General features: G+C 40.2%; 1 protein-coding gene across 4 annotated transcripts in view; it reads left to right on the forward strand.

Moving 5' to 3' along the window:
* CDK19 (cyclin dependent kinase 19) overlaps positions 1-14,510 on the forward strand; it is a 213,432-nt gene that overhangs the window by 22,671 nt on the left and 176,251 nt on the right. The window contains exon 1 of one of the 4 annotated variants that reach the window (XM_030929065.1): positions 6,987-7,002. The exons of the other annotated variants lie outside the window; for them this stretch is intronic. The gene's annotated coding sequence lies outside the window, so the exon portion shown is untranslated. Of the gene's footprint in view, positions 1-6,986; positions 7,003-14,510 lie in introns of those variants that run through there. 4 annotated transcript variants of the gene reach the window in all.

Below are 14,510 nucleotides of genomic sequence, written 5' to 3' on the forward strand. Positions count from 1 at the left end.
ACCTCCGCCTCCCAGGTTCACACCATTCTTCTACCTCAGCCTCCCGAGTAGCTGGGACTACAGGCATCTGTCACAAAGCCCGGTTCATTTTTTGTGTTTTTAGTAGAGACGGGGTTTCATCGTGTTAGCCAGGATGGTCTTGATCTCCTGACCTCGTGATCCGCCTGGCTCGGCCTCCCAAAGTGCTGGGATTACAGGCGTGAGCCACTGCGCCTGGCCCTTGTTCAACATTTTTAATAACTATAGTCTGTATACGTGTACATTTATTTGTTTAACCAGTTACTCTGTTGATCGATGCTTATTTATAACTTTTTATTATTATAAATAGCACTATGATCAGCAGATGTCCGGTTAAAACTTTGTTTTTCTGAGAGACAGAACTTTCTAAAGTAGAAATATGCAGAGGGATAGGAAAGCATATGTAAATCAAAGTGTACTTAATTTTTGACTTTATCATGACCCTTATTATAAATTTCAAAGTGAATCTAGATCAGTATTTCTTATTACTACATTGATTTACGTAAAGTGGGAGTTTTAATGACCTATATAATTTATTTTTATTTTTTATTTTATTTCATTGTTTTTTGAGACAGAGTCTTGCTCTGTCACCCAGGCTAGAGTAATGGTATGATCTTGGCTCACTGCAACCTCTGCCTCCCAGGTTCAAGTGATTCTCATGCCTCAGCCTCCCCAGTAGCTGGGATTACAGGCACCTGCCACCACACTGGGCTAATTTTTCTATTTTTAGTAGAGACAGGTTTTCTCCATGTTGGCCAGGCTGGTCTTGAACTCCAGACCTCAAGTGGTTTACCTGCCTCCACCTCCCAAAGTGCTGGGATTGCAGGCGTAAGCCACCATGCCCAGCTTAGGAACCTATATAATTAAAAACTTAAAAATATTCTCTTGGATGTACTTATGGGTAGCAGTATAAACACAACGTAAGCTTTTAGAGCTATGTGGAATCTTTATGGTTCAAATTGCTTGCCTCAGAAGCAGTCCAGAAATATATAATGCCTTCCTTAATATCACATAATATGTTTCAGCATCTGATATATTGGTGTTGAGTATATGAATAGCTATATATTGGGTTTTCTAACTCCTATCCCAACATTTAAGTCTGTAACAGAATTTATAAAGATAATGAGAACTACATTTGCCCTTTGAACAAAATTTGAACTGTGCAGGTCCACTTACACATAAAGTTTTTTGGAGATTTGCAACAATTTGAATAAATTTGTAGATGAATTGCATAGCTTAGAAATATGGAAAAAAATAGGAAAAAATTAGGTGTGTCATGAATGTATAAAATGTATGTAGATACTAGTCTGTTTTATCATTTGCTAACATAAAATAGACACAAATCTATTATAAGAAGTTAAAATTTGGCCAGGCTTAGTGGCTCATTCCTGCAATCCCAGCACTTTGGGAGGCCAAGGTGGAAGAATTCCTTAAGCTCAGGAGTTTGAGACCAGCCTGAGCAACATGGTGAGACCCTGTTTAAAAATAAAGTTAGAATTTGGCTGGCGTGGTGGCTCACGCCTGTAATCCCAGCACTTTGGGAGGCTGAGGCAGGTGGATCACAAGGTGAAGAGATCGAGACCATCCTGGCCAACATGCTGAAACCCTGTCTCCACTAAAAATACAAAAATTAGCTGGGTGTGGTGGCGCGTGCCTGTAGTCCCAGCTACTTGGGAGGCTGAGGCAGGAGAATAGCTTGAACCCAGGAGGCAAAGGTTGCAGTGCGCTGAGGTGGCGCCACTGCAGTCCAGCCTGACGACAGAGCAAGACTCCGCCTCAAAGAAAAAAAAAAAAGTTAAAATTTATCTAAACTTATGCACACAAACACTTAAAGACCACACATGATGCCGTTTGCAGTCCAGAGAAATGTAAACAAATGTAAAGGTATAATACTGAATCATAACTGCATAAAATTCACTGTTGTACATACTGTACTACTTACTATGATAATTTTATAGCCATTTCTTGTTGCTATTGCTGTGAGCTCAAGTGTTGCAGATACACACTTAAAATGCAATGTGATGCTAATCATCTCCACCTAAGCAGTTTGTCTTTCTAGTAAGTTAGATATAGCAGTAAAAAGTGATCACTTGTGGTTCTTGTGTATTTTTCATCATGTTAAGTGGAATACTGTAAAGTTTGAATAACACCATGGCACCCGTATGGCGTGCCATTAATGATGCCAGAGGTACTCCCAAGAAGCAGAGAGAACTTATGACATTAGAAAAAAAAAGTTCAATTCCTTGATATGTACTGTAGATCGAAGTCTGCAGCTGCAGTTGCTCACTATTTCAAGATAAATGAATATAGCATAAGGATCATAAAAAAAAAGAAAAGGAAGTTTGTGAAGCTATTTCTCCAGCTATGCCAACAGGTACAAAAATCTTGCACTTTTTGCTAAATAACTTTTTATTTTTTGTTGAAAAGATACAGCTTCTCTGTGGGTGCAGGATTGCTATAAGAGAGGCATACCTATAGATTCTAATGTGATTTGAGAAAAAATTCATATGACACCTTATAGCAAAAGAAAGGTGAAGGATCTAAAGCTGGAGAATTTTATGGCAGTCAAGGATGGTTAGATAATTTTGGAAAGAGATGGCTTTAAAATTGTCAGGATAGGCTGAATGTGGTGGCTCATGCCTGTAATCCCAGCACTTAGGGAGCCTGAGGCAGGAGGATCTCTTGAGACCAGGAGTTTGAGTCCAGCCTAGGCAATGTAGTGAGACCCTATCTCTGAAAAAAAAAAAAAAAAAAATTAGCCAGGCACGGTGATGCAAACCTGTAGTCCTAGATACTTGAGAAGCTGAGGCAGGAGGGTCACTTGAGCCCAGGAGTTTAAGGTTATAGTGAGCTATAATCTTGCACCACTTCACTCCAGCCTGGGCAGCAGATCAAGAGCCTATCTCAAAAAAAAAAAAAAAAAAACCAAAAAAACAAAAAACAGACTGGGTGCAGTGGCTTATGCCTGTAATCCCAGCAATTTGGGAGGCCGAGGTGGGTGGATCACTTGAGGTCAGGAGTTCAAGACCAGCCTGACTAACATGATGAAACCCTGTCTCTACTAAAAATGCAAGAATTAGCCGGGTATGGTGGTGCACGACTGTAATCCCAGCTACTCGGGAGGCTGAGGCAGAATCGTTTGAACCCGGGAGGCAGAGGTTGCGGTGAGCCAAGATCGTGCCACTGTACTCCAGCCTGGGCAACAGAGTGAGACTATGTCTCAAAACAAAACGAAAACAAAAAACCCCGCAAAACCCAGTCAAGATAACAGTAAATGCAGCAGATACGTTCCCAGATGCCATAAGAAAATCATTGGATTATGAAAGCTCAAAACAATATTCCTGCTGGGTGTCATGGCTCACGCCTGTAAATCCCAGCACTTTGGCTGGCCAAAGTAGGAGGATCACTTGAGCCCAGGAATTCGAGACCAGCTTGGGCAACATAGTCAGACTCTGTCTCTACAAAGAAATAAAATAAAATATGGTGGCACGTTACCTAGAGTCTCAGCTACTTGTGAGGCTGAGGTTGGAGAATCACTTAAGCGTAGGAAGTAGAGGCTACACAGTGAGCTGTGATTGTTCTACTGCACTCCAGCCTGGGTGACAGAGTGAGACCTTATTGCAAAAAAAAAAAAAAAAAAAAAAAATCATTGAGGAGAAAGGATATCTGCTGGAATAGGTGTTTGTATGTTTGTTTGTTTTAGATAGAGCCTTGCTCTGTCGCCCAAGCTGGAATGCAGTGGCACAATCTCTGCTCACTGCAAACTCTGCCTCCCGGGTTCAAACGATTCTGCCTCAGCCTCCCGAGTAGCTGGGATTACAAGCATGTACCACCATGCCAGATAATTTTTATATTTTTAGTAGAGACGGAGTTTCACCATGTTGGCCAAGGCTGGTCTCAAACTCCTGACCTCAAGTGATCCGCCCGTCTCGACCTCCCAAAGTACTAGGATTACAGGCGTGAGCCACCGCACCTGGTCCTGAATAGGTTTTTAATGCGGACAAAAGGGCCTTATTCTGGAAAAAATGCCACGAGGAACATTTATTAGTAATGAAGCAAGCCCCAGGATTTAAGGCAAGAAGGGATAGAAGGATAGAATTCTACCATTGTGTGCAAATTCAGTTTGGGTTTATGATTAGGACTGCCTTTATCTATAAAGCTGTGAACCCCTGAGCCTTGGAAGGAAAAGATAAACATCAGCCGCCAGTCTTTTCATTTTACAAAAAGAAAGTCTGGACAATGAGAACCCTTTTTCTTGATTGGTTCCATCAATGCTTTGTTCCCTAAGAAAGTACCTTGCCAATAAGGGACTGCCTTTTAAAGTTCTTTTGATATTAGACAATCCCGTGATCCCCCATAGCCCAATGAGTTCAACACCAAAGGTGTTGAAGTGATCTATTTGCCCCCCACACACATTTCTAATTTAGCCTGTAGATGAGTGGGTCATAAGACCTTTAAGGCTCGTTATACGCAGTACCCTATGGAAAGGATTGTGTACATTATGAAAGAGAACCCCAATACGGAGAACGTCATGAAAGTCTAGAAGGATTGCACCATTTAAGATGCCATTATTACAGCCACAGAAGGCCATCAAGCTCAAAACATTACATTCCTGCTGGAGAAAACAGTGTCCAGATGTTGTGCATGACTTCACAGGGTTTATGGCAGAGCCAGATAAAGAGCCATGAAAGAAATTGTGGGTATGGAAAAAAAGATGGGGGAATGAAGGGTTTTAAAATATAGATCTGAGAGAATTAAAGACCCAATAGATGGCACACCAGAGGAATTAATAGATGACTTGATGGAGATGAGTGCTTCTGAACCAGTACCAGATGATGAGGAAAAAGACACAAAAGAAGCAGTATCGGGAAACAAATTGATGTTAGACAAACTGGCAAAATGGTTCTGATTATTTAGGCTGCTTTGGACTTCTTTTGCAACATCTACTCTTCTATGATACAGACACTGAAACTAAAGCAGATGGTGGAAGAAGGAATGGTACCATACCAAAACATTTCTAGAGAAATGAAAAAGCAAAAAAGGCAGAAATTATGATGTATTTCTTTTTTTTTTTTTTGAGATGGAGTTTCGCTCTTGTTGCCCAGGGTGGAGTGCAATGGCTTGATCTTGACTCACCACAACCTCTGCCTCCCCAGTTCAAGTGATTCTCCTGTCTCAGGCTCCTGAGTAGCTGGGATTATAGGCATGTGCCACCATGCCCGGCTGATACTGTATTTTTAGTAGAGACGGATTTTCTCTGTGTTGGTCAGGCTGGTCGCGAACTCCCAACCTCAGGTGATCTGCCCACCTCAGCCTCCCAAAGTGCTGGGATTACAGGCATGAGCCACCGCGCAAGGCCTATGATGTATTTCTATAAAGTTACACTAAGTTTGCCTGCCTCTTCTGTCTCCCCTTCTACCTCTTCCGCTTCTGCCATCCTTGAAACAGCAAGACCAACTCCCCTCTTTCTTCTCAGTCGACTCAATGTGAAGACAATGAGGATGAAGACTTTTATGATGAAACACTTCTACTAATGAATAGTAAATATATTTTGTCTTTCTTGTGGTTTCCTTAGCATTTTCTTTCTGTAGTTTACTTTATTGTAAGAATACAGTATGTAATTAAAATAACATATAAAATATATGTTAATTGACTGTTTATGTTATTGGTGAGGTTTCCAGTCAACAGTAGGCTATAAGTGGTTAAGTTTGTCGGAGTCAAGTTGTAGGTGGGTTTTGACTGTGTATGGGGTAAGCGCCGCTAAACCCTGTATTGTTCAAGGATCAATTGTATTTGCCTGTGGAGCAAGCAGTGATCTCTAATGAAGGGAGATTGGTGAAGGCAAATTGGTTACCAAAAATTGTCAGAATGTACTTTTCTATAAACATTCTAGTATATTGACTGATTGATGAATTAGTGCATTTTCCATTAGTTAAATGTTTAGGGCCTTCTAGCCGGGGGTTTTTTTTTTTTTGGACAATTCAGTGGTTTTTAGCATATGCATAGTGTTGTATAATTATCGCCATTATCTAATTTTAGAACATTTCATCACCACAAACACTCTGTACACATTAGCATTCACTCCCCATTTCCCTGGTATCCTCTAATCAACTTTTTGTGGCTTGTCTATGGATTTTTCTATTCTGGACATTACGTACAAATGAAATCATACTATATATGTTGATGTGTGTCTTGCTGCTTTTACTCAGCATAATCAAAGTTCACCCATATTGTAGCATGTATGGGTATATCATTCTTTCAAATGACTGTGTGGTTATATCACGTTGTGTTTATCCATTCATCAACTGATGAACATTTGATTGTTTCCACTTTTAGGCCATTATGACTAATGCTGATATAAATATTTTTGTAGAAGTTTTTGTTGGGCCGTATGTTTTCAGTACATATCTAGGAGTGGAATTGCAGCATAATTTGTTAACTGTTAGGATGTTTAACCTTTGGAAGAACTACCAGCGTCTTTCCCAAAGCAGCTGTACCATTTCACATTTCCACCTGAAATGTATGAGGGTTTCAGTTCTCTACATCGTTGTCAGCATATGGTATTGTCTGTCTTTCTGATTTTAGTCATCCTCGTGGGCATGAAGTGGTAGCTCACTGTGGTTTTGATTTGCAGTTCCCTAATAACTTATGATGTTGAGCATTTTTTCCTGTACTTAGCGAACATTGCATATATTCTTTGGAGAAATGCCTACTCAAATTCTTTGCCCATTTTAAAATTGGGTTGTATTTTTATTGTTGTAAGAGTTCTTTTTATATTCTTAATACTATGCTCTTATGTGATGTATAATTTGCAAATATTTCTTGTTTTTTTGAGTTGCCTCTTCACTTTCTTTTCTTTCTTTTTTTTTTGAGATGAAGTCTTGCTCTGTCACTCAGGCTGGAGTGGAGAGGTTCGCTGCAGCCTCTTCTTCCCCGGCTCAAGCAGTTCTCCTGCCTCAGCCTCCCGAGTAGCTGATATTACAGGTGCGCACCATCACGCCGGCTAATTTTTGTATTTTTAGTAGAGATGGGGTTACACCATGTTGGCCAGGCTTTTCTCGAACTCCTGACCTCAGGTGATCCACCTGCCTCAGCCTCCCAAAGTGCTGGGATAGCGGGTGTGAGCCACCGTGCCCAGCCTGCCTCTTTGGTTTTGTGATTCACTTTGAATCAAAAGTTTTTAATTTTGGTAAAGTCCAATCCATCTCTTTTTTTTCTTTTGTTGCTTGTTCTAAGAAACCACTGCGTGATCCAAGGTTGCAAAGATTTACTGCTTTACTGCTTTGTTTTGTTCTTAGAGTTTTGTGGTTTAAGCTCTTATACTTAGGTTTGGAAGTGCCTTTTTTTTTTTTTTTTTTTTTTTTTTTTTTTTTTTTTATGACAGAATCTTACTCTGTCGCCCACACTGAAGAGCCATGGCATGATCTTGCCTCATTGCAACCTCCACCTCCTGGGTTCATGTGATTCTCCTGTCTCAGCCTTTGGAGAAGCTGGGATTACAGGTGTGCACCACCACGCCCGGCTGACTTTTGTATTTTTAGTAGAGATGGGGTTTCACCATGTTAGCCAGGCTGGTCTCGAACTCCTAACCTCAAGTGATCTGCATGCCTCGGCCTCCCAAAGTGCTGAAATTATAGGTGTGAGCCACCGCACCCAGCTCAGATATTCTTAGTATTTTCAAATTTAACTTTATTGTGCTTTTACTTGATGTGGAAATTTCCAACACTTCAAGTAAAGCTATTATACTCTGAAAAGTTGTGCAGCAAATTTAACAAGGGTCCTTGCCCTATATTTGTCTGCTGTTCCTGCCCCTGCCCAAAGTTAGTACTCTGCATTGTGCTGCCTCCTCCCATGTCATCTCTCAGGCTATGGATGCAAAGTGTCATTTTATTTTATTCTTTGAAAAACATCAGTTACGCTGATCAGAAGGAAAGAATTTAGTATGTTGGTGTAATGGTGGGACTGTAGGCCGCAGACTGTAGGAATAATGTGCTGCAGGTGAACAAGTGAAACTTCATTCTTCTTAGATTAATAATTTATGATAGCTATTAGTGGGAGATAGATTGCTATTTGGAACAGACTCAAGATTATTGTTACATCTTTGTAGTCTATGCAGAGGAAGCAAAATGTATAAAATTGTGAAGGAAAGAACAACAGCAAGTCATTCAGGATGTCTAGAGCAAATACTCAGGACGGAGGTTGAAAATGCGTTTGAGAGAGAGCGAGAGCATGGTAATGTGTGCCAGGCTAAAGAATTTGGTGTTAACCTGATGGAGAAAGGGAGTAATAGATTCCAAGTGGAATAAATTGTTTTTGTTCCCAAAATGGAAATAGTGATTTTTTTTTTCTGATTGTAAAGGGAATACATGTTGTAAAATGCAAACAAATAATAAAAAAATAGGTAGTGAAAAGTCCCTGTAATCCCATTCACTAGAGATAACCACTGCTTAACAGTTTGCTGTATAGTTTTACAGAGGAGAATTTTGTGATCAGTTTTGCAGCAGTGTGGATAGTGGAAAGGACAAAAGTTGGATGACATTGGAAGCAGATGGCTGTTAGGTCCAAATAGAAATGATAAGGACCTGTTTCTTAGTGGTAGCTGTGGGGGTAGAAAAGGTGCACAAATGGGGAAAAGTCCAAGGGATTTTTTTTTAGGAGCTAGGATTCAGTGACCAGTTAGGCAACTGGGTTGAAGGACTGATAAGTGGCCAGGAGGAGAGCTGATTGGATTTCCCAGAACCTGGGACCAAACTGTGGTATCATTTGAGCAGGCATAAAAGGGACAAATAGCAGTTTTTACCAGCAGCATGATTTCAGAGTGGAAAGTCTGTCCTTTTGTTCTTATTTTCCTCCTGTGTTTCTAGGTTTATTTAGAAGGGGAGGGTACAAGCAAGAATTCAGTTTTGTTTGGACAGATAAAAGCTGTTATATCATGTCCTTTTCTTTAATTATGTTTCTTTTGTTAGTTGAGGATAGCAGGTTTCTTTGAGAAGTTGCTTCTGTTTTGGTGTGTAATTGTAGCATTAGCTTTTAAACTTCACAAAGTTTATGTTGGAATCTTTACATTTTTATTCTGGGGAGTTGGGATTGAGGTGGGGTGAGGGAGCCACTTTGGCAAGTTATTGACAGAGATTCTTGGACTCTTAAAGTAAGAACTGATTGTATCTCTCAATAGGTTTTTTTTTTTTTTGAGACAGGGTCTCACTTTGTCACCCAGGCAGTGACACGATCTTGGCTTGCCTCAGCTTCCACCTCCTGAGCTCAAACAGTCCTCCCACCTCAGCCTCCTGAGTAGGTGGGACTGTCAGGATATGGCAACATGCCTGGCTAATTTTTATATTTTTTGCAGAGATGGGGTTTCACGATGTTGCCCAGACTGGTGTCGAACTCCTGAGCTTAAGCCATCTGCCTGCGTTGCCCTCCCAAAGTGCTAGGATTAGAGGTGTGAGCCACTGCACCCAGCCCAAATCGGGTCTTGCTTTCACCAAGTTCTTCTGTGTTTCTTATCACTGGGAACAGGCAACTGCCTGATATAGTTTGGATATTTGTCCCCTCCAAATATCAGGTTGGAAATGGACCTTCAGTGTTGGGAGGTAGGGCTAACTGGGAAGTGTGGGGGCAGATCCCTTATGACTGGCTTGCTGCTGTCCTGGGTAATGAGTGAGTTCTTTCTCTGTCAGTTCCCAGGGAGATCTGGTTGTTCAGAAACAATCTGGGATATCCCTCCTCTCTCTCTTACTCCTTCTGTTGCCATGTGACACACTGGCTCCCCTTCCCCTTGTACCATGATTGAAAGCTTCCTGAAGCCCTCATCAGAAGCAGATGCTGGTGCCATGTTTCTTATATAGCCTGCAGAACCATGAGCCAAATAAACTTCGTTTCTTTATAAATTAGCCAGTTTGAGGTATTCTTTATAGCAATGTAAAGTGGACTAACACACTAATATCTCACACATTTTCTTTCTTTGTAACTTTTTGGATGGTTAATCAAGATAATGTGCATAGAGAACTACATAGTGCTATGTAATAGGCACTAAAAGACACTGGCTTCTTCTGTCTTACCTAAGAACAAACTTGAGATTATAAAAAAATGAGAAGTTAAAATCTCTTTCTTGCAAGTTTCATTTTTCCTTTAAAAAAATTTAAAAGTATATCTAAATGTCACCTCCTCTCTGCTTTCTCATCTCTGGAAGATGTGATACTCCTCCTTTGCATTCATAGTACCTTGGAACTTTCTTCTTTCAAGCAGCTCATCATTCACTATTTTAATTGTGCAGTACAATGCTTGGCACATAATTGATCCTCAATAAATATTTGTTAGGCCGGGCGCAGTGGCTCAAGCCTGTAATCCCAGCACTTTGGGAGGCCGAGACGGGCGGATCACGAGGTCAGGAGATCGAGACCATCCTGGCTAACATGGTGAAACCCCGTCTCTACTAAAAAATACAAAAGTCTAGCCGGGCGAGGTGGCGGGCGCCTGTAGTCCCAGCTCCTCGGGAGGCTGAGGCAGGAGAATGGCGTGAACCCGGGAGGCGGAGCTTGCAGTGAGCTGAGATCCAGCCACTGCACTCCAGCCTGGGCGGCAGAGCGAGACTCTGTCTCAAAAAAAAAATTAAAAATAAAAATAAAAATAAAAATAAAATAAATAAATAAATAAATATTTGTTGTAGAGATGTCTTGAAATGAGATAACATGTTCTCTATTGTCTTCTCTTGAACAGCTGAACAACCGTACTGAAAAAAATAGGTTTATACACTCAGGAAGCTTGGTTTGTTTTGGAAGAAAAATGATATTTTGTAGTTAAGGAAATTTAAGTATTACCAACTGTCTTAAAATAAATTCTGATGTCTTCTGATATATACCTTGGTAGGAGATTTTAATTGTGTTGTGATTTGAAATGAAGGCAACAGCGTGATTTTTTTTTTTTTTTTTTGAAACTGAGTGTCACTCTGTTGCCCAAGCTGGAGTGCAGTGGTGCGATGTCAGCTCACTGCAACCTCCACCTCCCATGTTCAAGTGATTCTCCTGCCTCAGTCTCTCAAGCAGCTAGTATTACAGGTGCAAGCCACCATGCCTGGCTAATATTTGTGTGTGTGTGTGTGTGTGTGTATATATATATATATTTTTTTTTTTTTTTTGAGATGGAGTCTCACTCTGTCGCCCAGGCTTGAGTGCAGTGGTACCATCTCAGCTCACTGCAACCTCCACCGCCTGGGTTCAAGTGATTCTTCTGTCTCAGCTTCCCGAGTAGCTGGGATTACAGACATGTGCCACCACACCCAGCTAATTTTTATATTTTTAGTAGAGACAGGGTTTTGCCATGTTGGCCAGGCTGGTCTTGAATCCCTGACCTCAGGCGATCTGCCCACCTTGGCCTCCCAAAGGGCTGGGATTACAGGTGTAAGCCATCGTGCCTGGCCTAATTTTTGTATTTTTGTAGAGACAGGATTTCACCATGTTGACCAGGCTGGTCTCAAACTCCTGACCTCAGGTAATCCGCCCACCTCAGCCTCTCAAAGTGCTGGGATTACAGGTGTGAGCCACAGCGCCCGGCCTCCTTTAAGTGCTTGAGAATATGAGGTTTTAAAAATTTTATTTATTTATTGTAGAGATGGGGTCTCACTATATTGCCCAGGCTGGCTGGCCTCAAACTCCTGAGTTCAAGTGATCCTCTTGCCTCAGCCTTCCACAGTCCTGGGATTACAGACATGAGGCACTGTGCCCAGCCAAGGTTTTTGAAGTACTTAAGAATGACTATTTCTCTGAACTTCATTTATTCATCTAACATTTATTGAGTTCTTCTTTATCCCCTAGTCTAGACCTTGTGCTAAGGGCTATGGAAAGTCAAAGAGTTACAAATGGTTTCCTATCCTCAAGGCCTTTCACTTTAATGACAGAGGTAGACCAAAACATCCCCACATTACATTATAGTTTCATAGAAAGGTAAGCACAAAGGAACATTGTCCATTCATATTTGGTGCATGAGTTTGTTGTTTGTACCTGTGTATAGGGTGAGTGCAGCAGGAAAGCTTTTTGGAGGAGCTGAGGCTTGAAGGATACATGGAGAAAGACTCTTGGGAAGGGCATTTATTCCAAATAGAGTGTATATACCTGTGCAAAGGCGGGGTGGTATTAGAAGCCTGTAATTGGTTCTTTATGGGTGGAGGTAAGGCTGCAGATATAAGCAGAGGTCGAAGGAATAATGAAAGGTCCTGTGTGCCAAGATAAGGATTTTGACGATTCTGATTTGTATTTTAGAAAGATGACTGATACAGCAGTGTAAAGGTGGGTATATTAGATTTAGGTTCACCTACAATACAAAACAGGTGGTCTCAACAAAATAGAAGTATATTTCTCACACTGAAGTCCAGTTTTGGCATGATGACTCTAGGATCATCAAAGACCCGAGTTCCTTCTGTCTGCTTGACTGTCCCTTGGCACAGCTTCCATTACCCTTATTGTCCAGAATGACTGCTGGAGTGCCATCCACCATATCTGAGCTACAGACACACTTCTAGCTAAGTTCCGTTTAAGTAGCTATCTTGGAAGTGTCTCATCCAATGACTTCCACTTCTAGCTTATTGACCAGTCCTAGTAGCAAGGAAGGCTGGGAAATGTACACTTTTACCTGGATACATGCCACCCAGAATAAAACCATGATCTGTTCCTAAGGAAGAAAGGGAGAATGGGTGTATACTAGGCAACCAGTAGTGTTTGCCACAAAGAGGACGGATAATGGAGGTAGGGAGAACAATTTAGTACAATTTACCCAAGTAGTAATACATGTGATTGTTTATACAAGACTGGTTTGGTTAATAATACAAGAATTGAAACTCTGTGGTAACTCTGAGTAAAAGCCATTCTGCTGGGAAACCTAGAGGACTCAAGTGGTTATTTTGATAACAAAGCTGTTTTAGTGGGGCAAAAATTATACTTTAATAATTTTAACCTTTGAATTAAAAGACTTCCAATTAAACTTTTAGTAAAATTAAATCAGTACTAAAGAGGATTAATGTTTGTAAGAAAGACATTGATAGGAATTCCTTTTTAAAAAAGTATAGTATGATTTTTAAAAACTCTATAATAATATACATTAAACGAGTTTACAGCATTTTTTTGGGAGATGAAATAATTTTGTTTTTCTTTTTGCAATTCCCTTTTTAGATTTTCTATACTTAGCACATGTTACTTTTTAAAAAATTGTGATAAAATACACATAAGAAATTTACCATCTTAACTATTTTTAGGTATACAGTTCAGTGGCATTGAGTACATTCATATTGTGCTACCATCACCACCATCCATCCACAGACCTCTTTCATCTTACAAATCTGAAACTCTGGACCTATTAAAGAATAAGTCCCATTCTCCCCTTCGGAAGCCCAGCCCATGGCAACCACATTCTGCTTTCTGTCTCTATGAATTTGACTACTGTACCTACCTCATGTACACGGGATCTATAGTGTTTGTCCTTTTGTGAGGGCTTATTTGACCTAGCATAATGCCTTCAAGCGTGTAGCATGTGTCAGAATTTCCCTCCTTTGTATGGCTAATATTCTGTTATATGTATATGCTACCAATTGTTTATCCACTCATCTGTTAAGGGAAGCTTGGATTGCTTCCACATTTTGGCTACTGTGAATAATCATCCTGCAAACATGGGTATAAAAGTATCTCCTTGAATCCCTGCTTTTCGTTCTTTTGACTCCATACCCAGAAATGGAACTGCCGGATCATATGGTAATTCTGTGTTTACTTTTTTGATGAACCGCTATACTATTTTCCATAGCAACTGCACCATTCTGTGCTCCCACCAACAGTACACAAGGCTTCCAGTTTTTCTGCATCCTAACCAACACTTGTTATTTTATATTTTTTTAGTTTTTCCTTTTTTGGTTTTTTGATAGTAGCCGTCATAAGGTATGAGGTGGTATCTTATTGTATTGAGATTTTAAAGTTTACAAAATGTTTGAGTGAGTTGTGTAACCAAATGGCAGCAAGTTTAAAAAACAAATACTCAGTGTTGCTACTCTTACACCAATATTATTTGTTATTTGGATATATTGATTTAAAATTTTAAGGCCTTGTGTTTTGAAAAAGTTCTAATCTTTCTTTTAGTTTCATATCACACATTTCTCATTTTGTTACGTATCTTATACGACATTTTAATTGGAATTTTCTGAGAAAATGTTGCATATGCTGAGGAATATATAGATGATTGAATACTTAAGAACATGTATAATTGTTTGGCTTCTTACTTATAGATAGATGCCGGTTTGTATGATTTCAATTTCATAGTCTGGATGATGTGGTGACTAAGAACGTGTTTCTGGGAGTGGTCTGGGTTTGACTTGCCACTTCTGGCTGCATGCTTTTGGGCAAGTTTCTTAAATTCCCTTTGTCTCGTTTCTTCATCTTTAAAGTATAATAGTACCTATCTCAGAGTTGTGAAGACCAAATGAGTTAGTGCTTGTACAACTCTTAGAACTGTGC

This window comes from Rhinopithecus roxellana, chromosome 4, assembly GCF_007565055.1.
Source record: "Rhinopithecus roxellana isolate Shanxi Qingling chromosome 4, ASM756505v1, whole genome shotgun sequence".
Lineage (NCBI taxonomy): Eukaryota > Metazoa > Chordata > Mammalia > Primates > Cercopithecidae > Rhinopithecus > Rhinopithecus roxellana.